We start from the raw sequence: 27,537 nt of genomic DNA on the forward strand, positions 1-27,537 counted from the left end.
GAATGCTGCGCAGAAGTTCTTGTTAAGGCTCAAAGTTTCCCTACGTTAAAACGGGCAGGGAATGAGCCGTGGCTTGTGAATATCAATGGGTTGGACTTCAAAGGCACAAAGGGCAGTTAGCTCCCCAGGGCCTATTGAACGTCAAGGGGAGTTTGGTGGTTTTTGTGCCTTTGAAAATCTCCACCCTATTGCGCTTTTAAAAGCTGCTTCTCTGGGCAGGTCTAGATGAAGGAAATAGCTTGTGTTTAAAAATACGCTAGCTGGTTTTGGCCATCTCTGTGTTTTCACTCAGGTCTGACGCTCCCCTTCCCTCGCTCCCGCCCCCCAAGGGAGCTAAGGGGAGCAGAAACAGATGGAAGGAAAGGCCTGCCGTTGCGTGCAGTTTGGTGCCCTGGATTTACTTACTCGAGGAGGGGAATCAAGGCTGAGCTGCAAACCAGCAGATATCACGGTATCAAATGGTTTATGATATCATTTGCCAGCGCATCTTTCTGCTACCAAGTCTTCAAATGTCAAAGTCAGTCAGGAGCGGGGATGCAGGTGATGAGAACAGGTGGGTTATGCTAGCCTCCTGGGTCCCACTAATTCATAGGAATTAGAGGGGAATCAGTTAACGACAGTAATGGATACAAGCTCCTGCGATGGGTGCCTGTGACTGAGAGAGGGGGAGGGAGGGGCCCTGTTGTGCCCTTGATTTTGCAGTTGGAGCTAACCTTAAAGACCGCCTGCCTTCAGTGTTGCCTTCGCTCGGGACTTTTGAAGCAGTGGCAGGTGTTTAAAATAAAATGAGTGTCTTCTCTAATGACATTAGGCTCCATATCTGCCATATAAACAGTCACTCTGCCTTTCCTCGGTAAAAGAACCAACACTTTCTTAACCCCCTATACATTTAGAGCTAATGGCATCTACTCTGTGGCAAGACTCAGAGCAAGATCCTCAGGTGGTGTAAATCAGACTGGCTCCATTAGCTTCAGTGGGGCAATGCCAACTTACACCAGCAAAGCACCCAGCCCTTCTCCCTACTGACCAGATAAACTTCACATGCTCACAGGTTAAAGAGGTTCACAAGCGAATTTGGTTTATGAACAAGTCAATAGCCATTTAAAGCCTGACTGGGTTGAAGACACCTCTCCACCTGACCTTTCTTCAGGGGTTTCAGGGCTCATGCTTCTGTTTCTCTTGGCATAACTCCCTTTCCAGCTCTGCAACAGCAGAGATCTACGTGCTCCCGTGAAGACTTACACGCAGTTAAATTATCGCTTCAAGGCCTGCCTTAAACCCATCAGAGCCAAGACTGAGACTTCATCCTTAACTCACCTCCTTGGCATCAATGCATCAAGAGATGGGGAAGGCCAATTAAACCCTGTTGACTCGAACTCCCAACTTGGGCAGGTGTGTTCCCTACAGGCTGTTCTCTCTTCTGGCTTCGCCCAGTCTAGTTTTCAAACAATTCAAGTAATGTGGCTCCCACCCCCTGCCCTACCCCACCCTTGGGGGTCTATTCCACAGTCTAACTCTTAGGAAACACTTCCTTGATATTAAACCTCTGCTGAGTTCCATCCTATCACCCTGGTGTTTACCCCTTTGTTGCACTCTTGGCAGGTCCTCTACTTCTTTGATGGTTTACACCCTTTGTGCTGTAGCAAATAGCTTTGTCTTCATGTGGACAAGCAAGATGCATTCCGAATGTAGAGCTTTTCATCTTTGCTCCCAAATCAGTCCCTTTGGGCTTTATCTGGACCCCGTTGCCACAATACCCGAGCACCTCACAGTTTTTAGTGGATTTAAGCTCCTAACTCCCCCGTGAGGCAGGGCAGTGCTATTCACCTCATTTTACAAGTGGGAAACTGAGGTACAGGCAGACTAACTGGCTTGACCAAGGAAGTCTGTGACCGAGCGGGGAATTGAATTCAGCTCTCTCAAACCCAAGTCTAGTGGCGTGAGTGGGCCAGACAGGCCCTAGACTGGCAAGGAGAGGGTTAATGAGAGCCCATGGACTGGACAGCGAGACTGCGGCAGGTGGCAGGTGCAGAGGGGGGAGTTAACTGGACCTCACCTAGGTCAGGGCTGACCAGAAAGGAAAGCAGTGTTCTGCTGCTTCTGAGGTGAGTTGCAGCCCAGAGACTGAGGTAGCTTGCCACTTACATGCACTGTCATGACCAGACCCAGGGAGACCAGCTAAAGAACTAATTATTCAAAGACAAGTCCTGAATAGCAGGGCCCTGCTGAAGGTTCATTGGATGACCCTGTTTTGAGCTGTGCTTGTTTTTTTTCCCCATGATTTCTTTTGGACCTCAACATCCCAGAAGAGGAAGGACTAAATCGTGCCTTGGCCAGCAGGCTAATGCACTGCTACATTGGATCTCGCGCAGGACAGTGACCTACCAGCAGAGACCCGTGTCTGGGTGAGTTGTGTTGTGAGGGGCCACAAGGATGTACCACAGAAACAAACCTCTCACAGCAGCCTAAGCACTGGACTAGCCTTCCTCTCCAAGCAGGGTGTTCTCTGGTTATCCTCTATTGTCTGGGTCCCACGGTGCCCAGAATTGAAGATAGTATCTGGGGAATCTTAACTAGGCACCAGTCCTGCAAACACTTCTGCATGTGCTCACAAGTTAAACACGTGCCCAAGTGTTGGTGGGATTGTGGTCTTAATTCTGACCAAGACCTCAGAACTTCCAGTGGGAGTTGTCCCACAACGGGAGAGAGACCTGTGCACTAAAATCTCCCCTGTCTCTCCTGAAAGAGAATTATTGAATCGCTTTCCAGAACCAGTATATGTTCCTCTCTCCCAATCCTGGAGCCCTTACTGAGCCCTCCAGCATCATAGGGAGTGAAAAGTGAAGTTGTGCATGAAAGAGGTGGGATGGGGAGCAGCAGAATTGCCAAAAATAATGGAACAAAAGAAACTATATAGAAACAGCACTTATTTTAAAAAAGCTATGAAACAAATCATTGTTACTTAGTGACTCCATATCTGCATGGTTTCGATTTTGTGTGTGCTGTTTTTATAGGATCCTTCAGAATGGTAATATTGTGTTTTCCAGCTTTGGCTAAGATTTTCCCACCCTAGTTATACTGTAGGTATTATTTTCTCAATTTTTGACTAGACCAGGAGGAGAAAGGTTAATGAACACCTGCTGTGTTACTGTTACATTCATTAAACATGTTTAGAAACTTTTTGGCCACATTAGTTCTTCGGGGTATATTAGGTCTCCCCCTGATAAGAATAGGGGTTTTAAATCATATGATCTCCCAGCAAAATATATAATGAGCCAAATGAGAGTTTGGGGGGGTTATGCTGAAATAAAGATTCAATTCAGAATGTAAAAAAGGAGAATGGTTGTATTTTGTTAATTACATGCCTACCAATTATGACAAACATTTATAGAGAGATCTATTGTGTGGTGCTCGAGCCTTTCTGGATCAATATGTTTATAACAACTGATTGGTAATGAATATTGCAACTAGTTCCATCTAACTTTTAGATTTTATGAGCAAGGTATTGTGTCTTGTTTAAAGCTGCAACTGGCTATTAAACAGGTTGACTAATAAAATAAAGTCATGTCACTTGAATTATTTAATTGATCATTAAAAACATTTCTTTTACCATTTCAAATCTACGGGCCCAGGATGGTGTTGGCTGGACAGAGTAGTGGAACTGGAAGGCAGGACTCCTGGGTTCTATTTTTAGACCTGCCTCTGAGAAGCTCTGTGACTTTGGGCAAGTCACTTGGCCTCTGTGTACCTTCGTTTCCCTGTTTGTAAAATGGGGAGACTGATACCCACCCCGGGTGATGTAGCTCAGTATGAAGCTTAAATAATTAGGACCTGTGAAGTGCTTTGAGATACTTGGCTAACAGGCTTTATGGGAGGGTGAATTACTGTTAATAGATGCATCAGTTTATACCATAGATTCTCATTATGGAGGACCCATTTGTGACTCCTTAGTTAAGTCTGAGTCTATGGATACAGCAATAGAAAATGCATAGCAGGGAACAATCCTACATTGTCCCCAGCAAGGAACAGACAGGATGGCACCTGCAAGCCTTTTCCAGCTGTGATTCTGTGTTAGGAAAGGATTTTCCCTAGGATTCTGTTCCTGCAGAATTGTTCATTATGGGGTTATAGACTTTCCCTGAAACATGAGGTACTAGCCACTGCCAGATACATGATACCAACCGATAAGGGCCATTGGTCTGATCTGGTCTGGCAGTGCCTGTGTATTGGTCCATAGGATCTGTCATATATTTGTAAAAGCTCAGTAAATCTGCTTCAGATTGTGATGTTTTGCTAGATTGCAGTTCTTGTGAAATAAAATCAACTCCAGCAGATCAATAGGACTTCCACAGTTTTTCATCTTCCCTCTTTCTCCAGCTGGAGACCGCTGACCCGTCCTTCTTCCTGGTGGCTACCCAATAGCTAGGAGAAAGATGGATGAGGCCTCTTCTGCTGAGAGAGGAGCTCTGGTTTCCACCACCTCAGTCCTGAAGATGTGCAAGCAAAAACCTTCCCAACAACTATTGTATTTCCTTGTCTCTCTTCTCTTTGACAGAATTGGACTCTGTGCTGAGAGCCACACCTCTAAAACTGTTCCTTTTTAATGAATTAAGTCTCATTTTTCAAAAGCAGCTTCTGATCTCAGATGCCTTCATTTTGTCACCTGAATTGCAGAGATGCTGAACAATCACAGCTCCCAGTGACTTCAGTCGCAGTTGTGGGTTCTCGTCACCTCCAGAAATGAGGCCCAAGCGATGTCTCAGAGATAGCATCCAAAAAATGGAGGCACCCGAAATCAGAGGCCATTCTAGCAAATTGTGGGCTCAGTGCCTGCATTGTGGAGTATGGGGGAGATGTTAACTAGACCACACATTTGAAATTGGGGGAATGAAGTGCTCAAGATATAAAACTTCCTGGGAGCAGGCTACTGCTCCCAGGCCAAACGATCCCACCCAGATGGCTGAGAGATAAATGACGCCATCTTTTTACTGTAGTGCTTCAGTCATAATTTCTAAAAGACATTTATTAGACTCAGTCTCTTCCCTTTTCTCTGGGACTGAAACTCCTTGGGTGCAGGGAACTGCAACAAGCAAGGTAGAAAGAGGAACCCAATGTTAATAATGAGACCAGTGCCCAAAACCCCATCTATTCCTCTCCTCCAATTTTCTCCTGTGACAATTTATAGGTTAGTTTGATGCTTGAATAGCTGTGTCTCTCTAGTAATATGTATTCTCCGTAAGTATTCCCTGCTGTGGCATATCCTAAGAGAACTCCATCAAATAATTATCTTCCCTTTTATTTATTCACAGTCTTTTCACTCGATCTGCATCACTATAAAATATTCCAATGGTTTCCTCTTAGTACAGAGCCTTCCTGCGCTTGTAAAGTGTATTTATGTACAGTATTAAATCCACACTATGTGACTCTTTATCTTGGCACTTTCCTCATTTGATGCCACTGCCAGGGCTGGCCCCAGCCACCTTCCATCTCGGCGATAATACTTTGTATAATTAGCACATGCACCGAATCTGTTTCAGTTACACTAAGGTGGTGGCATAAATAAAAATTATATACGAGTTTGCACTTTTCCCCCAGATCCCAAAGTCCTTTGCAAACATGCATTAAAGAAGCTCCCTGGAAGGAAGAGTAAGTTAACACGATTGTTTATTTTACAGAGAAGGGAAGTGATTTGCCCAAAACTACAAAGTATGGCAATGGTAGAGTAAGGAATAGAGGCCGGGTCCTCCTGAGTCCCTGTGCTCCATGCTAAGGACTAACCCATCCCAAGCTGCTAAATTCCCAGTGTTGGATATCAGCTCTCCTGTGCCATCCACCCCTGAGGTTTTGTGCTCTTCTCTGAGATCCTTTAAAATGCAGAGGTCCCAGCTGTGATGCCACTGAGGAGTAATCAAGGTTAGGTAGAAGTGCAGGGAGCTATTGACCACATGAATAAGCACTGGTGGGTGTAATGAAAAACTTAAAAAAAAATCCCTTTCCTAACCTGCCCCTTGACATGGGGAAAACCAAACTTGAATAAGCCATGCTGATTTTTATGCAAGACTCAGAGCAGGGGTCCCCAACACAGCTACATGGTACCTGTTGTGGGTTGTGATTATATGGTCCATGAAAAAATGAAAGAGCTTGATTCTCCTTTCCACTGGCTCTTGTATAATCCTTTCCAGCACTTCAAAGTGGTGCATAATGCTCCCAAGTCAGAACGGCCATGTTTCACAGCTGCTTTGAATGGGAGCTAAAAGGAAGCACAAGAGGCAGGTCTTGGAGACTTGGATCCCTCTTGTATGTACCTGGTGGCCAAGGAGTTACAGCGTGTCTGCTTTCCCAAAGCAGCATCCTTTGCTCTCGACATAGCTTGGTCTGCAGAGAGTGATGTAAGAAGTGCTCCACAGTGACGAACGCCGCAGAGGCAGTCATCAGAGTGAATTCTTCCCAGAAATGTTTAAACATGTGAAGACCCAGCATGAGCTATACATTCCAGCTAGCTGTTTACTAATTGACTAGAACAGCAAAACCTGGATATTATTCCTAGGATACTGTTTGCTCAGCAATAGGAAAGAAGCACAGGATGGAGATCAGAGGCAGGTCAGCGCAGCTGAGAAACTTCCCAACACAGGGGTGCAGCTTGTCCGGACTTAGCTGATTTGGGACTGAGTAGCAAACGTTGCAACTTCTGGGAGGTCTTGAATCCTTGGTTTAAGCTCATGTCTGTTGCTTTGGATTTCAGTAGCACTTGTCGCTGCCTTACCTGTCTGCACACCCCACAAGCATTGGTGAATTGCGCTTCGCAGCCTGCCTTGGAAGGTAGGTCTCTGTTGTTGTTACATTTACAGAAGGGGAAACTGAGGCACCGCAGGGAGCAATGACTTGCCCAGGGTCATAAAGGGAGTCTGTGGTACACTTGAGAATTGAACCCAGAAACTCCAATTCACCTCTGAATTCTTAGTTCTTTATAGCTATTCAGAATCCAGCATTGAATAGGAACAACGAGGCTGAAAAATGCTGAACTGCCCGGAGGCCAGAGGAGCTTCTCTGAGCTTCCACAGTAGCCCAAATTCTGCAGCTGGATATCCCACTCAATACCATAAAACACCCCAACCTTGGAAATCCAGAGCGAGCTAGGTTGTAGTGGGCGGGGTTAAGATGTGCTTAGGGTATGGGCCTGTTCTCTGCAGTCAATGCCACGTTCTGCCACAGTCTTCCTATGTGAAGTTGGGCAAGTAACTTAGAGCGAGATTTTGCAACCATTATTCATGCTGGTGAGCAGTTACACACACAAATAGTCCCAATGATATCAGCGAGATTGCTCAGATGAGTGTGTCCCCTAACATGAATAAAGGCTCCAGTCTAGCCCTTAATCTCTCTGTGTACTAGGGGATAATTACAGCAGGTCAGGAAATCAAATTTTTCACAGGGAAAAATACTATTTTCATTGACAGTTTCAAAAATTTCAAACAGAATTTTTCAGCTGCCAAAAATCAAAATATTTTCAGATTTTGTTGTTGAAAATGATATTTTTTTACAAAACATTTTGATGAAATCCCATTTTTCTGCAAAAAAGTTGTTTTTAATCAGAAACATTTCAACAATGTCTAGTAATAATACTTTCCTCCCTCTTAGATAAATCCCTTAATGTATGTGGCACACTAAATACTATGGTGATGTTAGCCATAACAAACCCCTACATAAAAAGTCATCAGCCCAAGCTCTTATTGTCTGATTATACCTTGAGGCAATAGCAGCTGCTCTTACTCATTTTCATGGGTGCCACATACACCAAGGAAATATTTTCATTGCTCTCCCTTCTTAAATTCTTTCATTTGCTCACAGAAGTTCCAGCTTTTACAGATGTTGTTGCTTCTGGGAGTGATTGAAAGGAATAATAAATTATGGTTTCCCCTTCTCTCCTAGTATGCAGTGTGCCCCAGAGATGAGACAGCTATTGGGATTACAGTGGAGCATGCTGGACAATTTAATCGCAGCTCAGGTCTTGCAGAAATAGATGTGTTCACAAAGAACTCTGTCCATCAATTGCAGGCTAAAGATGGATCCCAAACTCAAGAAGATTTTGCCAAAGATTCCCAGGTGATGCCAATGATGGGTTTTGGCAATGCATCCCAAAGGAATCAAATAATGTCATGCCTCAGCTGCAGACATGTCGGTGGAAGATGGCCCTTAATGATAACATCCCATAGACTCAACCTGGGCTGCTTATGGTGAGGCCAACAGACATGGGATGCTCCTGGAAGTGGAATGAAGCCTTGCCAGTCAGTTGCCCATAAAGGGAAACTCACAGCTCTTCACCATGAAGCTGCTAGTGCTGTGCTTAACAGGGCCAGGTCCTGACGGGTATCCCTAGCAAGCAGCAGACAATGATACCTATCAGGCCATGTCCATCCCTGGGAGTTTCCTTTGAGAGAACAAATACATACAAAACCTCCAGTCTGCTCTGGCCACATATAAGAGCGAGCACCCTTCTGTCCTTTGCTGTCCCACCCTCACCCACCCACCCACCCAGGTGCCAACTTCCTCCCCCAGGCAAGTGTGCATCATATTGCATGGCAATGATGGCAGAACATCCCCGGTCTAGTTTGTCCTGGATGCCACTGTCTGATGTGAGCACTCCTGAACACAGAGCCTGGGGAGCTGGTGCACAGGTTAGGTAACACAGATGGGCTTTGTAGGCTACAGTCATGACTGCAAATGGTCAAGGGAGGGGTCTGCCACGGTCAACTACCTGACTGTTTAAACAGAGCAGGGCTGGGGGAGACGAGTGCTGACTTCCTTGCTTTAGGCCAGCTGGGTGCATCCTCTAACTGAGGGGAGTGCACACAGGGGACAGAAGCAGAGACATGGCTCAGAGTCCACAACAGGAGCACTCGGGGAGCCAGAACCATGGGAGTGCTCAGGGTGACTCTCCTCTTGTGTTCTGGCTCCGTGGAGGGAAACAAAGAGGAATGCCAGCTACTGGCCTCCAGACTCCATCACCTGCATGTGAAAGGAGATAGAAGGGGAAGCCAGCCTTCATCGCCTTGTCTGGAGAAGCAGAGACAGTGAAGTTTGCCCATTAGGAGATGGCAATCCAGCGGTTTGCAGCAGTAGAAGGGGGAGCGGAGCGCGTGAAGCAAGAAAGAGCTGGTAAGGCAAATGCTGTCTGATGTCCTTATTCCAAGATGAGATCCAATTCCCCAGAGAACGTAGACTCAGGGACTGTCCATCTTTTCCCAAGATACGGGGATTTAAAGTGGGGGTCCCGGTACCATGTGAATGAGTTTCTAATGACTTGGTCTGGCCATCTGGGTCCCAGCACCCATGTATGTGGTACAGGTTCCTCTGAAATTACAGCAGCCAGGAACAGTGAGGCTATACCCAGAGTCAGAGAGATGGCAGCCACACCAAAGCTCAGGGCCAGCCACCTTAACCCTCACCTATGGCTTAAGGCGAGGGCATGACCCATTTAAACACTGGCATCACGCAGCCCAGACAGATCACGTCACTGTTAGGAGGCAAAATGAAAGGGGAAAAAATCTCCGTTGTCTTGTCTCATGAGGGTTTACTGCTTGGGTGTTCTGTGGATGGCCCGGGCAGGGCAGGGCAGGGCATAAGCAGATGGGAGGAGAGTCTTAAAAAAAAATTCAAGAGCAGCTTGTTGTGTGTAAAATAAGTGATTTGATTGGCCGTATGAGTCTGGATCTGTTGACATCAGTGAGAATGTTGCAGTTTTCTAACTGGATGAGATCAGGATTCATCCATCCTCTGACCAGCAGCTGCTTCTGAAGAAGGTGCAAGAAACCCTGCAGTTCTGGGAGAACCGGTCTCCAGGGAAAAGTCTCTTCCTATCAGGTAGCAACTGGGTAATGCCCTAAAGCTGGAGGGTTTTATACCCATTCCAAAAGTCTTGTTTGTTTATCTTTTTAAATCTTAACTATTCTAACCTTGGATATTCTTGTCTTTAATTAACTTCAGCAGGCTGTGGATCAGTGTTGTCATGCACAGCATCTGCACATAGCCCTATAAAATCCCACTTCTGAAAGGCAGAGCAGGTAATTGCATGCGCTGTGCACAGATGCCCATTTGCAGGCATGACAGAGTCACATGTAAGTGACTGTGGCTGCAACTTAGCTGCTGTGTTTAAAAAACATAGCTCGTCGTGACGCTATGAATTTCAGCAGCACTTGTGAGAGGAGGAGCTCTTCCACTCTTCGGGGCTGCAACAGGCCGAAACATTCTCCACTTGTAATATTGCTTGCACTACTCTTTTAAAGTAAGAAAATATTTCATAAAAACTTGGTCAGCTGTTTGATTTTTAGGCCGGGGGGGTTATTTGGGTGCTGCAATTTGATTGCTGCTAGTTAATAACATTGAGTTATGGGAAAAAAATAGCAGCAACAGTTCAGAATTGGTGCTTTTACTTGAAGACCTCTCATCGTTCAGCCTCTAGTCAGGCTGGCTCAGGCCTGGAGAGATCTTTAAAGAGGATGCTCCCAGCATAGGGAGATGTCTAAGGAAAAGAAACGTTTATGCTGATGACAATGATGCTTGCACCCATTTGGACCCAATGTATCTTTAAGTGGCTTAATATGAAATCATTGAGCAAACTCCCTAGCAAGGGTTAACTGTGGGTATAAAATTGATTGCGATTTTAGTAATTCAGTATAATCACAGTCTACCAGCAGGTTGCTTTTCCAGCAGGAGGGTTTGGAATTATTTTCTGGAGTTTGCAATATAGAACTTAAATTAAGCCTCAGAAGTCAGAGGAGCTCTGCTGCATCTCTAATGTGGTGCTAAATTCTCAGCAGCACATTCTTTGTATTAAAGTCTTTGCTAGCAATTAGGTTCATTAACTATCACAATACCTTATTTATTACTCGGCATGCCATATGGTTTCCCAGCTAAAGAATGGCACCCGTTCTAGCACAGACCATTTGGCATCATAAAAATGTTAACAAATAATGTTATGGCTCTCAAGGGCAAAAGGGCTCGCTGGGTTGCAGGTCTGAATGGCAGGAGAGAACATGAAAACATTTTTCTTCTATAGCGAAATAAAGAACTCCTCCAGACAGAAGTATTCAAAGAATATAACACTTGCATAACACAAATGGGAGTTTTATACATGCCTATAATAGCTATGTCAATATTTGCAGTAGGCAATGCTCTCACTCATCTCCTTCCTTCCCCCATTTATTTCTCCTCCCTCTTGCTAGGAAGCTGTTTAAAAGAAACAAACCAGGAGGCTCCAGGTCCCAAGATGCAGAAGATTGGAAGGCAGAGCTGGAGATTTACTAAAGTTCAAATGCTTCTTTGCAACTGGCTTGGGAATGACTTCTCCCCACCACCCCCATTCTTCTTCTTGTGTTTTCTCGGAGATCAGTGAAAGCTCTTCCTATTTTGACGAGGAAATGGATTTGGTCAGCTCATTGGCAGAAATCAAGTGCGGGGGGGTGGGAGGAGAGGGAGGGAGAGAGATATGATCATGAAAGAAAAGTGTTTGATTTTGTAATCAATGTCTTTTGTTCCCCTTTCCTTCATCCCCTTCCCATCAAGTATTTTTTTACCTCCTTGGAGGTTTTGCATCTCTTGCTTCATACATGTTCAGGGCTCTGGAGGCAGAATTTATTTCTCACAGTCTGGTTTAAATATATACATCTATTGCTTTAAATCTCAATTTTGGATGACCCGGTTTTGTGGCCCACAAACACACTTCGATGGGCGAGTGCACGTGCAAAACTACCTTTGAATGGGACTTTGCTATGGATGAGAATGTTCATAACATGCAGTTCTGACTTGTAACAATCCAACCTTTGTGCCAGCCAAAGGAATTGTGGCCCTGGTGTTGAAGCACTTTGGATGATGATATTCACACTCCGTAATGATAGGATCTGTAAAGTTCTGAGCCTTCTTCACTCAAACATCCAAGAGGCAACAGCTGGCTCAGAGCCTTGTTAATGGAACAGAGAGCTTTTCACCTCTAGGTCACTGGCTCAGCTGTGACCCAGGCAGTAGAGAATAAAAGACTTACAATCTGACAGCTATTCAGTGGCCTTTGGGGAAAAAGCTTGGCATCTCAGTTCAGTTCCTAGTGTCAATGTCACAAAAACTGCCATCACGGTTGATCCTCTTGTTGGCAGTCTCATCAGAAAGGCTAGGGATTAAAAGGCTCTTGGAGATTAACATTCTCTCTTGACATTATAGATGCTCCTTCCTGGTCTGGGGTGTGACACACCCACAGGGGGGTGATGTGAGTGCCCCGATGCACCTATTCTGTGGCTATTCTCCAGGTCTGTCAGTCTGAGGATTTGATGCACTCTTAGAAGGAAAAACAACGTGCGAAGGAGGATGTTGATAAAGTGAAATTTAAATTATGATAATCATTCAAGATTAAATTGGATGTTTCTCTGTCTTCAGTATTCCCAGATTTACTGGAAATGGTGACCACCTCAGTAACCATTACCTATCAGCATCTATGATTATCTCATTGATCCCTTATGCTGTAGTCTCCTCTCTCCTAGATATTCAGAAGATACAGGAAAGGACATCATCACAGACTGGTCGAATCAGTGTCCCTCCTGCCCATGGCACCGTGTCACTCCCAGACATGCCAGTTTCAGTGATGGGGCCTTCCAGGACTGGCGAGAAAAATAGGATGGTTTGCAGTCCCAGGTAACCCCAGCAAACAGCCTTGCGTTGGGAGGTACACACTTTGGTTTTGAACTGAGTTCGTTTCCATACTTCTCAGGATGTTCCTAATGTAAATGCCCCACTTTGTTAGGAGTGGGGGCACCATCCAAGATCCCAGAGACACTAGAGAAATGCCATGCGGAGACTTGTCATTGATTCATAGTCCCAGGCCAGAAGGGACCACTGTGATCATATAGTCTGACCTCCTGTATAACACGGGCCATAGAACTTCCACACAATAATAACTGCTGAAGGTGTCTTCTCTTGCTAAGAGTTCAACTCATTTGGGGGATGGGGAATTCTCTCCTCCTGCTTGGACAAATGTTTAACCTGCAGTTGCTGTAACTCCCCGTCTATGATAGAACCTGACCCAGTTCCCACTGATGTCAGTGGAAGGACATGGATCACACAGATGTCAGTAATTAAATATGTTCCCATCACAGATCCCCAGGACGGGAGGCACTACTGTGAGTAAGTGGAACAGGGCTGATGCCATCTGGCACGGACAGAGCAATTGTGGCACCCAACAGCAATGTTTAACAATAACTCCTTATGTGGATATAGTACTGTTCATCCAAGAGGACTGAACACTATGGGGCTAATAAACTTGAGATACATGACCTGAGTTGGAATATTACGGCTAACGGCTCTATTCCTGCAGAAGGTACCATGGCATCTTTACGTGACCACAGCCACTCGGAGCATCAGTTTCCTATTTCATCTGAAAAATGGCATATCTAGCAGCCCAGGCCCCCACTACCCTTACCAGCCTAGGGCATTGGTTTCAGCAGTGACTCAAAGAAAGAATGATCTTCTAGTGAATTCACCAGCCCAACTTCTGTGACACCTGGGTTTTATTTGGAGGCCTCTTGTACAAGTTGCAACCAGCCCCAGTCATGTTTAGCTGTTGCATCTGATTAGATCACTGCCCAAGGAGATAAGGTATGCTGCAGTTAGATAATATGGCGATGAGCATTCTAGGCATACCTTAGATATACAGAGCATGCTCACCTCTTATTCCAGTGAACAGGAACAATCATGTTTCCATTTCATTTGTATATAAGCAGGGGCTTCTGTTGTTAAAATGATATTTCAGGCCATACACATGGAGAGGCCAGTGCCCTCCTATGGATATTTTGCTTTTTCTTGCTGATCTCTTTACTTCTTATTTCTGAAACTTTTTATTTCCCTTTTGGTTCTTTACTAAAGGTTACCCACCACCCACACAGTGGGACATTCGGGGTGATCAGGTATCTTGGGGAGTGAGAATAAGCAGCCCACAAAACACTAAAAGAAAAGAGCAAGGGGTGTGATGGGCAAGTGTTTGTTCTTAGATTCATTGATTTTTTAAGGTCAGAGGGGACCAGTGTGCTCATTTAGTGTGACCTCCTGCATAACACAGACATGGAACCTCACGCAGTAATTCCTGCATCCAGCCCCACAGCTTGTGGGTGGACTAGAATGTATCTTTTGGAAAAACATCCCATCTTGATTTAAAGGTGCCAGGCAATGATGAATGCACCGCATCCCTTGGTACTCTGTTCCAATGGCTAACTACCCTCCCTGTTGAAAATCTGAACCTTATTTCCTTGCTGAACTTCTGTTTTCTATAGCATTGACCTCAGAAATTGGGAATTCTCTCCCTCTCTGTTTTTATGCAATGAAACCGCTTCCTCATCCTAAAGCAATTAACAGTTTTGTGGCCTCATGTGCAACTTGAGGACGTGGTGGTGCAGCAACCAACTGAAAAGGTGACGGTGATAAGAACATAAGAACGGCCATACTGGGCCAGACCAAAGGTCCATCCAGCCCAGTATCCTGTCTACCCACTATCCAGGTGTCCCAGAGGGAATGAACCTAACAGGCAATGATCAAGTGATCCCTCTCCTGCCGTCCATCACCCTCTGCCGAACAGAGGCTAGGGACACCATTCCTTACCCATCCTGGCTAATAGCCATTAATGGACTTAACCTCCATGAATGTATCTAGTTCTCTTTTAACCCCTCTTATAGTCCTAGCCTTCACAACCTCCTCAGGCAAGGAGTTCCACAGGTTGACTGTGTGCTGTGTGAGGAAGAACTTCCTTTTATTTGTTTTAAACCTGCTGCTCATTAAGCAAGAACAAAGTACATATACACACACACACAGGAGCTACTTTTCAGGAACATTACCCATAGGCTCAAGATGAGCTGAAGAGGATTTTTGTAACTAGGCATAGAGGCTAGAAATTAATGTCACTACACTGGGCCTGGCACTTTATCCACATTTAGCTCTGTAACCAAAAATCTCCTAGATAGCAGCATTGAGGATTACTTCAGTCTGGACGGAAACAGTGCTGTTAGTCAGTAGTGTGTGGAGCTTTTAGAACTTCTCAGACTAAGAGCCAGGTGTTTGAAAGCGATGCATAAGCTAGAAATTGTGGGGTCCTTTCCCAGCCCGGCTCTGTGCAGGGAACTTCACAAAGGCATTCCACATATGGCTGATGGTAGCATATGGCCCTGTGTTGAAGTGCGCAGGCCCAGGGCTAGAAGAATGGATGGTCAGATTGCAAACCCAGCCCCTCGCAGTTTGGAGGGAAGGGCTGGTCCGACCAATACAGGTCCCTTGAGGAAGGGAAGCCTGAAATGATCATCTCCTGCCCCCTGCTGGAAAACTGTATTTTAAATGTGCTTAAGCAACAGGACTGCTGGGTGCTGGGAAAGGCTGTGGTCTACAAATCAGACCAATGAATTTACTGGGAGTCAGGGCAACTGAGTCTTAATCCTGGGGATCTTCCACTCATGGGCTAGCTGACCCCAGGCAATCGATTAACTCCGTACTGCAGGGGAGTTTATTCAATTAATTTATTATTGGGCAGGGCAGATTCAGCACCCCAGACAGGAAGGGGTTAAAGAGCTCCTCTGGGCACAAACAGCTCCAACCTGGCACACCTGGTGAATCCCATCAAGCCTGGAGAGGGGTGGGTCCTTATAAGGGAGCCTCCCAGTTGAAGTGGGAGCAGGTGGCACTTTGAGGGAAGTAAGGCTGATGCTCTCCAGCCAAGGTGAGCCCCCTGGGAGCCTGGACCGGCTTGGCACCCTTGGAAGGGGCCAGTTCTCTTCTCTTTTGCTTGTCTTCCCTGAAGGCCCTGGAGTCTGCCCTCTGTGGGCCACTTTACCTGCCCTGTGAGGGGGTGCGATGACCTGAACGGCCCATGCTGGAGGCCTGTGCTCGGGACTTTGAGACAAGAGTGACACTCACCCTCTCTCCAAGGGGACACGAGACAGGTATAACCTACTACAACTGTCTTGTATTTGTTGGTGGGGATTAGTCAGCCCCCACAAAGCATTTCTGGCAGGCCTCTTGTAACCATGCAAAGTAACAGTAGGGGTACAACTTTCAAAAGCACCAAGGCTCAGATCCTCCAAGGTATTTAGGTACCTGACTCACATTGAAATCAACTCACCTAAGGGGGTTGGGCACCTAAATCCATTGGAAGAGCTGAGCCTTAGGAGTCTAAGCCCTGTTTTCCAAAGTGATTCAGGCTCTTCAGAGCCACAACTCCTTGAGAGTCAGTGGGATTTAGCATCAGAGTGTGAGCCCTGTTAATTAGTCTGTATCCACAAAAACAACGCGTCTGGTGGCACCTTAAAGACTAACAGATTTATTTGGGCATAAGCAAATCTGTTAGTCTTTAAGGTGCCACCAGACTCCCCATTGTTTTTGTGGGATTTAGCGTTACCTCCCGTTAGGTGCTCTTCAAAATATTATCCTAGATGGATTTCCTCTGCTTAGGTGTATATTCTTTCTGGGGCTTGTGTTATCATTTGCTGAATATATTATGACCTAGTATTTACTCTGGTTAACTTGGAAACTTTTCTGTGGCTTCCCCTTCCCATTTCAATGTTTAACAACTAAACCACTGCTGTATTCTTGCACTATTAATTATCATTATTCTGGGCTGTGGCTTAAAGCTGGCTTAGTGCATTTTCATTTCCTGACCTCTAGGTGCGAGCACACCCCTGCACTCCATCCCCATGGAAGCTGCAGGTGCCCAAGGAATGAACACAAATGCACTGAAGAGCAAAAAAATACACACTGGGCTCTTGCTACCAGTGCACAAGCTGGCTCAGTTGTTGTGGTTGTCATCAGCAACCACTAGAGGTCAGCAGGAGTTGCTGAGATAGGGACCCTAGATGTCTTGAGTGAGTTTTCACTGCAGAATGCAAGGGGAGCATCAAATATTTCTCATGAGTCTTTGTTCTGAGCTTGATTTGGCTCCTAGCACAAGCCAGGCTATTGGCTTTGAGGAGGAGGAGAGCAGGGCTTGGGAATCCAGAGAACCCTTTTAATGTGACTTTGTAAGTAAGAAGTAAATAAAGTGAACTTCCCCTCTAAGGAGAAGCCGGTGTTTATTCTTGGACTTTGTATTTAGTCACTTTAAAGATGATGGAAGCAGAAGACCAGAGCCTGAGGTAGTGCTGATGGCGTAGGTACTGCTGACGTCGATACAGCCATGTCAATTGATGCTAGTTGATGATCTGGCCCTATTTGTGCCAATTGAGCTGTGCTGAATGTACACCAGCCCCAGTGTTTCTTACCTGTAGCTGAACTTGAGCTTTGCTATAAGCTGATTCTTCAGAATGCGACTTTGCAGGCCCCTAAGGCTGTTGTCAGGCCACCTTTTTCCCTCCTCCCCAAAGTTAAAACTCTTTCATGTTCTTAATGGGGTGAAAGATGCTGGCTGGACAGCCCTTGAGACTGAAGTCCTCTGTTTATCTACCAAACAAATACAGCACAGTGAGCAGTAAGGAGAACTTCCCCCAGTACCCTGCCAGTGGGTTATTGCCTTATTCCTCCCTTGGCATCTCTACCGAGTTATCCTGAGGGTACCAGCTGTGATGCAGATACCTCTCCATTAAGAACTGGGCTGAAATTAGACAGCACTTAGAAGCCCCAGTCAGGGATGGGGCCTCCATTGTGCTTGGCCCTGGAACATGTCATGAAAAGACAGCCTCTGCTCCAAAGAGTTTACAATCTAATCACCAACTTGTTCCACACCGGCCATTGGAAACCAGTCAGATGTGGAAAACTTTTATTCACGGGGATCCTGGCCTCTTACCACATAACTCGTTGGCAAGCCCTTGAGCCATGTGGCTCCCCATTGCCACCTCATTTGGAGTCAGGGTTACGCTTTCTAAACCCAGCCCCAGCTGGTCATTTTTAAACTCTTTTTATGCTCAGCTCAGTCTGTCCCTCATGATACCGGTCGCAATTCTTCCTTCATAAAAGGCCTTCTGCCTGGCTTCCTCCTTCGCGGCCTGTGAATGTAAGAGCTGCTCTTCCCTCCCCACCTCATCTCAATTCATCCCAGCTAGATTCCATCTGATCTTTGCTGGATCTGCCTCTCTCATTCTCCGCATCTCCAGGCTCATTCTGATTGTGTGTTCCGTTGCCCACATCAACACAGGCAGCCTGTCTGCAACCAATTATTCTCCGCACATTGCTCTGTCCCTCCTGCTCTAAGCTCTCATAATGAGCAGGGTTCCTAAAGGAGCTGCTAACAAAGAGCTTTGGCTTTGGGATTGTACTCGGCCTCCGAGGTGGATGGACAGAGCTTACCAAACCAGCGCTTGAATTCTACCATTCTTTCGATACGTTCAGATGTGTGCCGGGATGACATGGTGTTGAGCACAGTATTATGCAGTATCCTTTCCACACCGATGAGAGGTGGTTAATTTAAAGCGAGGCTTTAAAGCTGGGGAAATCTTCCAGAGACTATGTACCCCTTTCACTAAATCCCAGTCTGCTTTTAGTCTCTTCATAATTTGCCCTTCCTCTGTTTCATGATTATCAGAAATATTGGTCTAAATTTTCAAAAGTGACTAGCAAATTTTTTGCACTCATCCTCTGAACATTATGTCTCTAGTAGTTTCTCAAGTTTGGCTTCCTAAAATTGAGTCCCCACTCAATCACTAATCACATGGGACAAGTGAGGCCATTTTTATTTTAAAGAAGAGGTTGCTCCCTTCCCATCTGGGCCATTTCCTTCATGCCAGCAGGTAGAGCTGATGTTAAACTGGTTATATCCGATTCTTTTACATGGTTAGGCTTTGATGTCACAAAGCCCTTGTAACAAGGACCCTGTGGCTGCAGAAGCCCTGTCAAACAGTGAAGGAGAGTGGAGTTTTGGTCAACTTCTGACAAAATTAGCATATAGGGCATCTATAGCACTAAAGATGGTGGGCTACAGAGAGCCAGGCAAGCTACTCAGGGTCAGATTATCAAAGGTAAGATTTATATTGGGATGACTGGAATGGGGAATGAATGGAAGGAAACATTCTTGCATAGAGTTTTCTTGAATAAGAACTAATTTATGAGGCCCAGATTTTCAAAGGTATTTAGGGCCTAAAAATTTAGCGAGATGTCTCGTGTGATTCCCTCCCCCCAAAAAAGCACGGAGGTGCCTAAGGCCTATTGAAATATCTGCACCACTAGTTGTCTAAATATCTTTGAAAATGTGGCCCTCAGAAACTAGTTCTTCTCCAGGAAAGCTCTGCAAGAATGTTTTCCCTCCATCTGTTCCCCACTCAAGTCCAGCCATTCCACCATTGAATTGACTTGGATGCCAACCCTGCAACTCACTAACTTTCCCTCCTGCATGAAAGTCAAATTTCCAAGGGCATTTTTAGGAGTAAGTTCCTTCAACATGTTCCCTCCACCGCAAATGCTGACCCACTTGCAAAATTCTGCTGCTAAGTGCACAGACAAATATGTTGTGACTGATTTGGAATGCCCCAATTTCTTCCAGCCTTCAAAAGGGATTCAGAAATAGCTCTTTAAAAAATAGGGTAGTTTGCAAATTGTCTTGATTTACAAATGTTATCTAAGGTTTCAGTCACTTAGGAATTTCTAAATAGATAAGATACCAAAGGTTTGTTGTATCTTCTGGCAATTATTAAGAAAATAAAATCAGTTAATATCTAACTGTGAATCCAAACTGTAATGTTAGGATGTAAACTCTTATTCAGACTCTGTTTGGAGCTTTGGAGTTCTGTGTCCTGTGTGTAGGTTTTCAGAATAATCTTGTGGGGAGAAAATCCTTTGATTAAAACACAGCTGCATGTGCTGATGGAAACACTTTATATGCTGCCCAGGTTTTTGTTATGTGTGACTCAGTCACCTAGATGTTCTCTTCTGGAAGAAATCAAGCAAATAGGAGCCCATTCTGATAGCACAAATTTCCCCAGCTGTGTGTGCATCGCATGTGAAGCTGCAGTAAACAAACACAAGTGTTCCACAAAAGTGGACTATTCTTGGCCGTGACAAGGAAAATAATGGCTGATATTTGGAAAGGGGGTTGGATGACTCAGGGAGTTGGAAATAAGATAAGAAACTTTGACTTCCTTGGGGAGGGAGGATGGTCTAGTGGTTAGAGTGCTAGCCTAGAGTCCTGAATTCAATTCTTTTCCACCGATTTCCTTTGGGACCTTGGGCAAGACACTTGGTGTAAAATTTTCAAATGTGCCTAAGGCTCAAATCTTCAAAAGTATTGAAACTTCTAAACTCCCATTGAACTCAGTGGAAGTTAGGAGCCTTCATACCTAGGAGGATCTGGAGCTCAGGTGCTTTTGAAACTGTTAACCCTTGAAGGCTGGGCGGTCACAGATACCGTGTTACAGGTCGCCAGAGAAGTGCCTGTGATAGTTAGGTGACCAGTTTAAATCTTGGCCTGCAGTGATCGTTAGCTGGTTGGTCACCAGTTTGAAAGGAGTTAGGCTTAGTTTGGTTCCTCGTGGACAGGTGTTCTCTGTTTACTGGTCTCCTTTTGTGGCCACAGACTGAAAGAAGGGAGAACACACCCCCTTTGCCTCCAGAGTTGGTCTCTTCAGGACAGGCTTCACTATTCTGGAGGGGAATGAGGGATTGGTACTTGGATGGGTAGGTCAGAATCCTGGGGTAAAGAGGCACCATTGGTCTCCTGGAGCTGTCAGACCACCACTTTCCCCCAGCCCTAAATTCATTGTAAAGAGACATTTAAAACCAAAGGGGGGAAACCCTAAAACCAATCTATGACATGATGAGTGCAATGACTGGGGGGCAGTTACACTTGAGGAAAACCTGGGCTGTCTATGAACTTCTTTTGTTGAGTCCTTAATTGATTCTATTCTACTTAAAAGTTATTTTAGGATGAGCTGTACTGAGTATATGCACAGCCCCTCTGTACCATGCAGTTAGGTCTGGCATTTAAAAGCTAATCGCGTTTTCCTCCCCATCCCATGCAAGATGTCAAATATTTTCGGTTAAGAAAAGGGAAAAAAAGGAAAAATAATTACACAGTAAATTAAACCAGGGCAACCCCCCTGCTTATTAAGACTTCAAGAGTTACACATTTCTGCTTCTGGCTCCAGCTATCTTGAACGCGTACAAAGGGTAATTCTAAAAATAGGTACTGTACAAATGATTAGGTCATACACTGCTTGGCAGAGACTTTTTTTTTATTTAATTACAAACTAGACCCTGGATTGTTGGTGGAAAAATATAAATGCGACAGTTCAAAGCCCGGCTGCCCGTTTTGCAGCATTATAAAGTTTGCTCTCCTTAGCTGAGTCACTGTAGATACGTTCCCTTTTGTGCTGGGGGATTTAGTCATGGAATGTGGGCAGGCTGGCCTCTGCTGTCACGGTCCTGAGTCACAACTCACAATGATCCTCATAGTGTTTGCAGGCTTAGGGCCAGGAGCCACTAATTAGCCTTATTGTCTTACAGTCCTCCCAGTGTATATAATCTGGACAAAGGAGGAAGGAATGGAGAGAAGACATCAAAATCTGTAAGCCCAAGAAATTATCATACAAATACTAGTTTTTCACATGCTTGTAGCTTTTTTGATCCATTTGATCACGGAAAGCTGACATTCCAAGGGCCAGGATAGTTCTAACCTCTTATTTGAATGTCTTATATTTCCATGTGTTTTTATTGCCTTATTAATACGCATGCAGTCCCTCCCCTCCTTCTGCAACACAGATGCAAAGAGCTGAGATTTACAAAAGTGACCTAGGCCCAGATCCTCAGAGGTATTTAGACACCCAATTCCTATTGAAATCAATGGGAGTTAGGCACCTAAATATCTTTTGAAGATCTGGGGCTTAGTGCGTTTGGGTGTCTATTGTTTGGGGGTCTGATTTGAGACACCTTAGGGGGCTTGACTCTTCAGAAAGCATTGAGCCTCCTCACTTCTGAGAATCAGGCTGCTTCCAGCTGTGCCCGACTGAGCCCCCAAAATCATGAGTCACTTTTGAACATCTTGGTCATTGTGTTCCTAACTCCAAAGAGTCCCAGGCCTCGATCTTACAAATGCTCTTGCATCTGGATAATGGCATAGAGTCCCGCTGGACTCGAGGTGTGTGAAGTTACTCCTCATGTACATGAGTGTGGTCCCCCCCACCCATTAGAATTGGAGTGTAAGAGCCTGATTCTGCAAACACTTAAGCATGCATATAACTTTCTTCACAAGTGTTGCCCTGTTCCTTTTGTGTGATTCATTTTTTATTTTTTTATTTTTCCAGAACGGGATCCTAACATTAAAAGTGATGTAAAAAGCCAAAGGGGGATGCAGGGAGGAAGGACAAGGGTATGTACACATCCATTCAACTTAAATATGCACCTTTCCCTGGAGCAATGGTGGAGAACTCCTCCATGATTATATTAGCTCAATTAAAATTGTATTGCTGTAACAATGGGTGCTGCTTATTTTAATATGGATTGTAATTACAGATAATCTGCAGAAATGCAGGAAACCAACAGAAATGTGTGGGAACCAACCACTTCTTATCCTAGCCTGCAATTCTCCAAAAGCAGCTCTTCTCTCCCTGTTACTCTGGTATTATGAGCCAATGTCACACTAAAGGGACTCTTCATCATTCCCCAACTCCAGCATGCCGCTATGATCTGCGTGGGTCCAGTATCTGAACAGCTCAGATGGAAACTCAGACTAATCCATGGATTTCACATGAAGTTTAACGTTCTGTAGATGCACATTTAGCAGCCTTCTGAGGTCCCTGTAAAATTTTTATTTTCTTCCAAAAACAGCTTTGGGGGCTGGTTGTTTTTAAAACAAAGTCTAACACATTTAATCATCTTTTCATAAGCTGTCAGCTTGTTTTATATGTGAACTTGGAGTCGTGAATTATGCTCAAATCTCAGAGCAAACCTTGCACATGTGCAGCAAGAACTTGGCACAAATACCAACAATATGACATCTGTGATGGTAAGAGTTCTAAGCCCTTGGTGACAAGTTTGCAGAATCAGGGCCTAGAACTATAAAGGCAAATTATAAAAAAGGTCAGGTTATAGTTTTGTGATTTTTTTTTAGACAATCATTTAAAAATTATGCCAAAAGCCTTAGATTTTAGTATTTAACTCAAAATAGCCTCTATTCCTTCCCTAAAGCTGATAACATTTTAAACCACTATCCCAATAGTCCCTCAGCAGCAACAAACGAACAGCTCTCCATGCTAGATGAAAGCCTCCATGATTGTAAGGACAAACTGTTGGCCCTCATTTACAGAATTCCTGCCCTCGCCCAGCCCCCTATCCAGCCTAGGTTTTACAGTGAAACTGATTCAGCTTTTTCCTATCAGGGTCACTTATCCCTATATTAAAAAAAAAATCAGCTTTACTAACTTCCATTAATATAGCATCTTTCATCCCACTTTTAAGTCTAACAAACTGATATACAGGCATCTTTTCACTCACCACTAAGATGCAGCCACCTCTAGGGTGGAAAGCACTAGCAGTTTAACAGAGTAGAGCAAGTCTGTATAATACTGACAAAGGGCTGGAAGAGAAGATAACTGTATGTGACAGTGCATAGAATCTTTTTGGAGGCTAGCAAAGAAGTGGTTAATTCTGGCTAGTGAAAAGAACATAGCTGCCTGCCCTGAGTGCAGGGAATTGCAGGGTAACAGGGCTGGGCCAGTGGGAGGGAATTAATTGTTTCCACCTACTCATATGAGAAGGATGGTGCTGTGGGCTGAGTCCAACAAACGAGGTCAAGATACCTAGGAGGAGGTAGAAATGTCAAGCTGGAGGTTGACTTGCTCCTTTGGGGACCTTGGCTAAAGTGAGCTATGTTCTAGATTTTTGCTTTGCCCTTTAGCAGAGCAGAGTCCTGTCGTTTGCCCCTTAAGAAGCAGGTGACTCACTCCTTTGTAGTTTCTGGTTTGTTGTACTATCAAGTTTACCACCCTTAAAGACCAGCATTTCCATAACCCCTCACTGTCGGGTCATGAGTGTTGAACATCACTGGTCAGACACCCAGTTCTAGGCCTTTGCAATGTCTAAAGGTTATCAGCTAAATGAGGGAAGTTGGGGATGGAGAAGATCTTCTGGGTCATCTAGTTAATTCACTAGCAAGTGCAGGACTATGCTGCCTGCTTCTGGGAATACATTCTCTCCTGCCTTTTACAGTTTAGTCTCAAGTATCTTGCATGGTGGCTTTTCCACTCCTTAATTGGGAGACTATTTCACAATTTAATCTCCTCTTCGGGGGATTCTTTTACCTTTTCCTCATTCCATCCTGCTACACCTGGTTAGACCCCTTTTGGAGCAACCTAAACAATCCCTTTGCCTTGCTAATGATATTTCTATCCTTCGGGTATATATGGAGTGCTATGGTTGGCAGTTAGTTTAGGAGACCTTCTCTTTATGTGTCTATAAAATACTCACTGCACTGCTGCCCCTAAACAAATTGATAATGTCCACTCCAACTTCAGTCATCATGTAGCTCAGAGAATAACTCTTTCCATTGAACTGGTAACACAAGAGGTAGTATTGAAATGTTCCCTGGGTTTCCACAAGTGGGTCTCTAGGAGGAAATTTTTTCTTCATGCTACATTGCTGTGAAGATCTTCTAGTGAAATCCTGGAAGTCTTGCAAGTTTAATAGTAAAGGTTAATAATAATCACAACAGGCAGCACATCATTGCCTTTGTATCTGGTTGAGAGATTTACAACTTAAGCTCATGGCAGAGGAAGAAATTGCTTCAATCACCTGGAGTAATGGCACACAGAGAGCCACTTGGGCATGACTGCTATTTAACATGACAAACCCAGCCCGGCTTCATTTCATGTGCTGGTTCTTTTCTAATAAACACGTTACTCGATAAGGTGAGGATTATGTTTTAAAAAATAAGTAAATTGGAGATGGGGGAGAGGGGTCAGCGTGCAATGGATTTTTCAGGGGTGGGGCACAGTAGAAGGAAAGAAGGCAACTCATGGAATGTAGCGGATAACTCCTTTGCAGAGAGAGTCCCAAAACCCAAGGATAGCCCTTGCTTTGTGGGTAGGCAGCCCCAAAGCCTGATGACTAAGCTCTTAAATTGGTACCCATTGCTATAATATCTAGCATCTCTGTGACTGATAATTAAAGACTTGGGGATTGAGATGATATTTGCAGGGCCCGATGGTCTTGTATATGGCTTATCCACAACAGGTGGAAACACATTATTGTCAGGTGCAGGCACAGGTTGCTGTTGCTGGATTCAATCCAGCTGAGATGTTTGGGGTCGTCTCCTTTTTCCCTCATACCTCTGACTGAGCTGATGTGAGTGATGGACTAGAGCTTCGATAAGTAGATCTTCAGTTTCTCCAGCCCTACCTGGCTAGGTCTTACTGTAGCAAGCTGTACTGAACTGTCCCTTAAAGACTTCTGTATTGTAAGAAGAGAACCCCAGGACTGCTGGAGTTTAGTTTAGTGAAGGAAAACTATGCACGGAGCAGGTTGTGGGAGCTCTGCTGTTACAAAATCACTCAGCATACTGGTGTGTTTCTCTGTGACACTACACAAGTAAAAAGATGAACCTATTGGAATGTCACTTACACTCCATTTTTCTGTTGGTCTCGAGGCACCCAGCTACCAGGTAAATGGTCTCTTTTGCTTATGGTGTCAGAACTTCCAAGTCTTGTATTTGACTTGATTTGGAGGAGAAAACAAAGTTTTATTTTATCTAAATCAAGAAGACAGGAGGTGGGAGGCAGGGGGAGGGTTGCTCATAGCTGAATTTGCTCTTAACATTTCCTGTGCATACTGTATATATGGTCTCACTGAAAGACAAGGGACTGACATTTAGAAGGTCACAAGCAAGGTGTTTTGGGGTTTTTTTCATCTTCCTATTTCATGCCTCTCATAATTGCTCTGCCTTTCACTTCCTTTATGGTCACTGATAGTGTCTGAACTCAGTGTATGTGTGTGGAGGAGGATGTACATTCTGAAGGAAGTAGAGAGGCAGACTTCCTAGTGGTGTGAGTGTTTTCTGAGGAGGACTCCCTTGTTCCTGCTATTGTCAAGCAACAGATGGTCTTGACCAGGCTGTTACAACAAAGCTAATGTAACAGTAAATATTGGTTCAAATTTTTACTATGGTCCATGGCTTCAAGCAATAAGTGACTTCTTTACATCATGTGTGTACACCCAGAGACCAAAATATGTGCAGTGAAATACAGTAACCCTTCCTGCGATCGTTCATGGCAGTGGTGGGGGGGAGAGGGTTGTGGGTGGATGGACATTAGAAGAGGGAGTGTGGAGAAACAGGCAGAGATGACAGATGTGGATGTGAGAGAGAGCAAGGTTTGGGTCAGGATCGGACTCTGCTGCTGAGCTCGCCCATTCCAAAGACCTCTTCAGATGTGGCAACTGTGGAAATCGAATTTCAGCTGAATGGAGCCTGCAAAAGAATGTAATGCACAGACCTGACCTATTGGCCCCACTGGAATACAGACTCGAGGCCCCACTAAAGATCAGGGCCCCATTGTGCTAGCTGCTGACACAGATATGGTAAGAGACAGTCAGTGCCCCAAAGAGTCTGCAGTTTAGGTAGACAAGACAAAGGGAGGGGAAAGGAAGGTGAAGCGACTTTCCTAATGCCAGTGGCTCAACCAAGGTCTCCTAACCAGAGCTGTGAAGAGAGAGATTGTTCTAGTTTTGGGGGAGGGAGGGAGACCTTTTGAAAATTGGTTTTGTTCCAGTGTGGAATGAAAGCAAAAATGTGAGATTCTCTGTGAGGGGATAGCACCATGGACCCTGAAAGCCCTGAGAGTCCCAGCTCCAAGGCAGTCCATCAGATAGTTCATCCACATGGCTTCTCAGCAGCCTGGTATGAAACCAGGAAGGGTTCCAATGGAACTTTGTCATAATCAAATTGTTTCCATGAAATGCTTCCATTTGGACACACTCTGATGGGAAAATAAAAGTTTCACTAGAATTTTCTATCCTGCTCTATCTGTTGATGCCTTTTATCTGCAAAAGACAGACATAACTGGTAACTTCTTTGAGAAAAGAAAGTGTCTTGAAGTGCATCCATGTACGGTGTCCATGATATAACAATGGGAAGAAGTATGTGCCATGGGAGGTGATTTTAGACTTTGAGCTTGTTTGGGAGTCCATGTGGAAAGAGGGTCTCAGTCAGGTTCCTACAGGAAAGGTGTCCCCCACCATAGAAATCATCCACATATTTGGTACCTTTATTAACAGCCTCAGCAGAGAAGCTTGGGACTGAATGGACCATGTAGTCAGAACTCCCTTCTCACCCTTAGGTGACAATGCGACTCCCAGGGAATATGCAGGCTAACTTCTTAGGGAAAGATCTAACAATTACTTATTCGATTGTATGTTCTTGGTCAGGTATCATCTTGTTATGTGTTTACACAGTGCCTAGCACCATGGGGTCCTAGTCTGACTGGGGTTCCTAGGCTCTGCTGTGCAATTCAAATGATGAAAATAATAATGCCTATCTTAGATCGACTTACCTCCCCTCCTCACGGCGTGGGATCGACGGCCGCAGCTCCCCCGTCGATACATAACTCAAGT

General features: G+C 44.8%; 1 long non-coding RNA gene across 5 annotated transcripts; it reads left to right on the forward strand.

Moving 5' to 3' along the window:
* Positions 1-298: 298 nt before the first annotated feature.
* On the forward strand, positions 299-25,585 carry LOC120375805. 5 transcript variants are annotated; one of them, XR_005586787.1, is made up of 7 exons: positions 299-553; positions 2,307-2,405; positions 12,525-12,675; positions 15,818-15,959; positions 21,442-21,502; positions 22,239-22,303; positions 22,447-25,585. It is a non-coding gene; the product is annotated as an uncharacterized LOC120375805 (long non-coding RNA). The 5 variants fall into 5 exon arrangements; XR_005586789.1 differs by lacking the exon at positions 299-553 and adding an exon at positions 1,219-1,392; XR_005586790.1 differs by lacking the exons at positions 299-553; positions 2,307-2,405 and adding an exon at positions 8,594-9,153.
* Positions 25,586-27,537: the final 1,952 nt, after the last annotated feature.

The sequence above is a fragment of the Mauremys reevesii genome, linkage group 12 (genome assembly GCF_016161935.1).
Source record: "Mauremys reevesii isolate NIE-2019 linkage group 12, ASM1616193v1, whole genome shotgun sequence".
NCBI lineage: Eukaryota > Metazoa > Chordata > Testudines > Geoemydidae > Mauremys > Mauremys reevesii.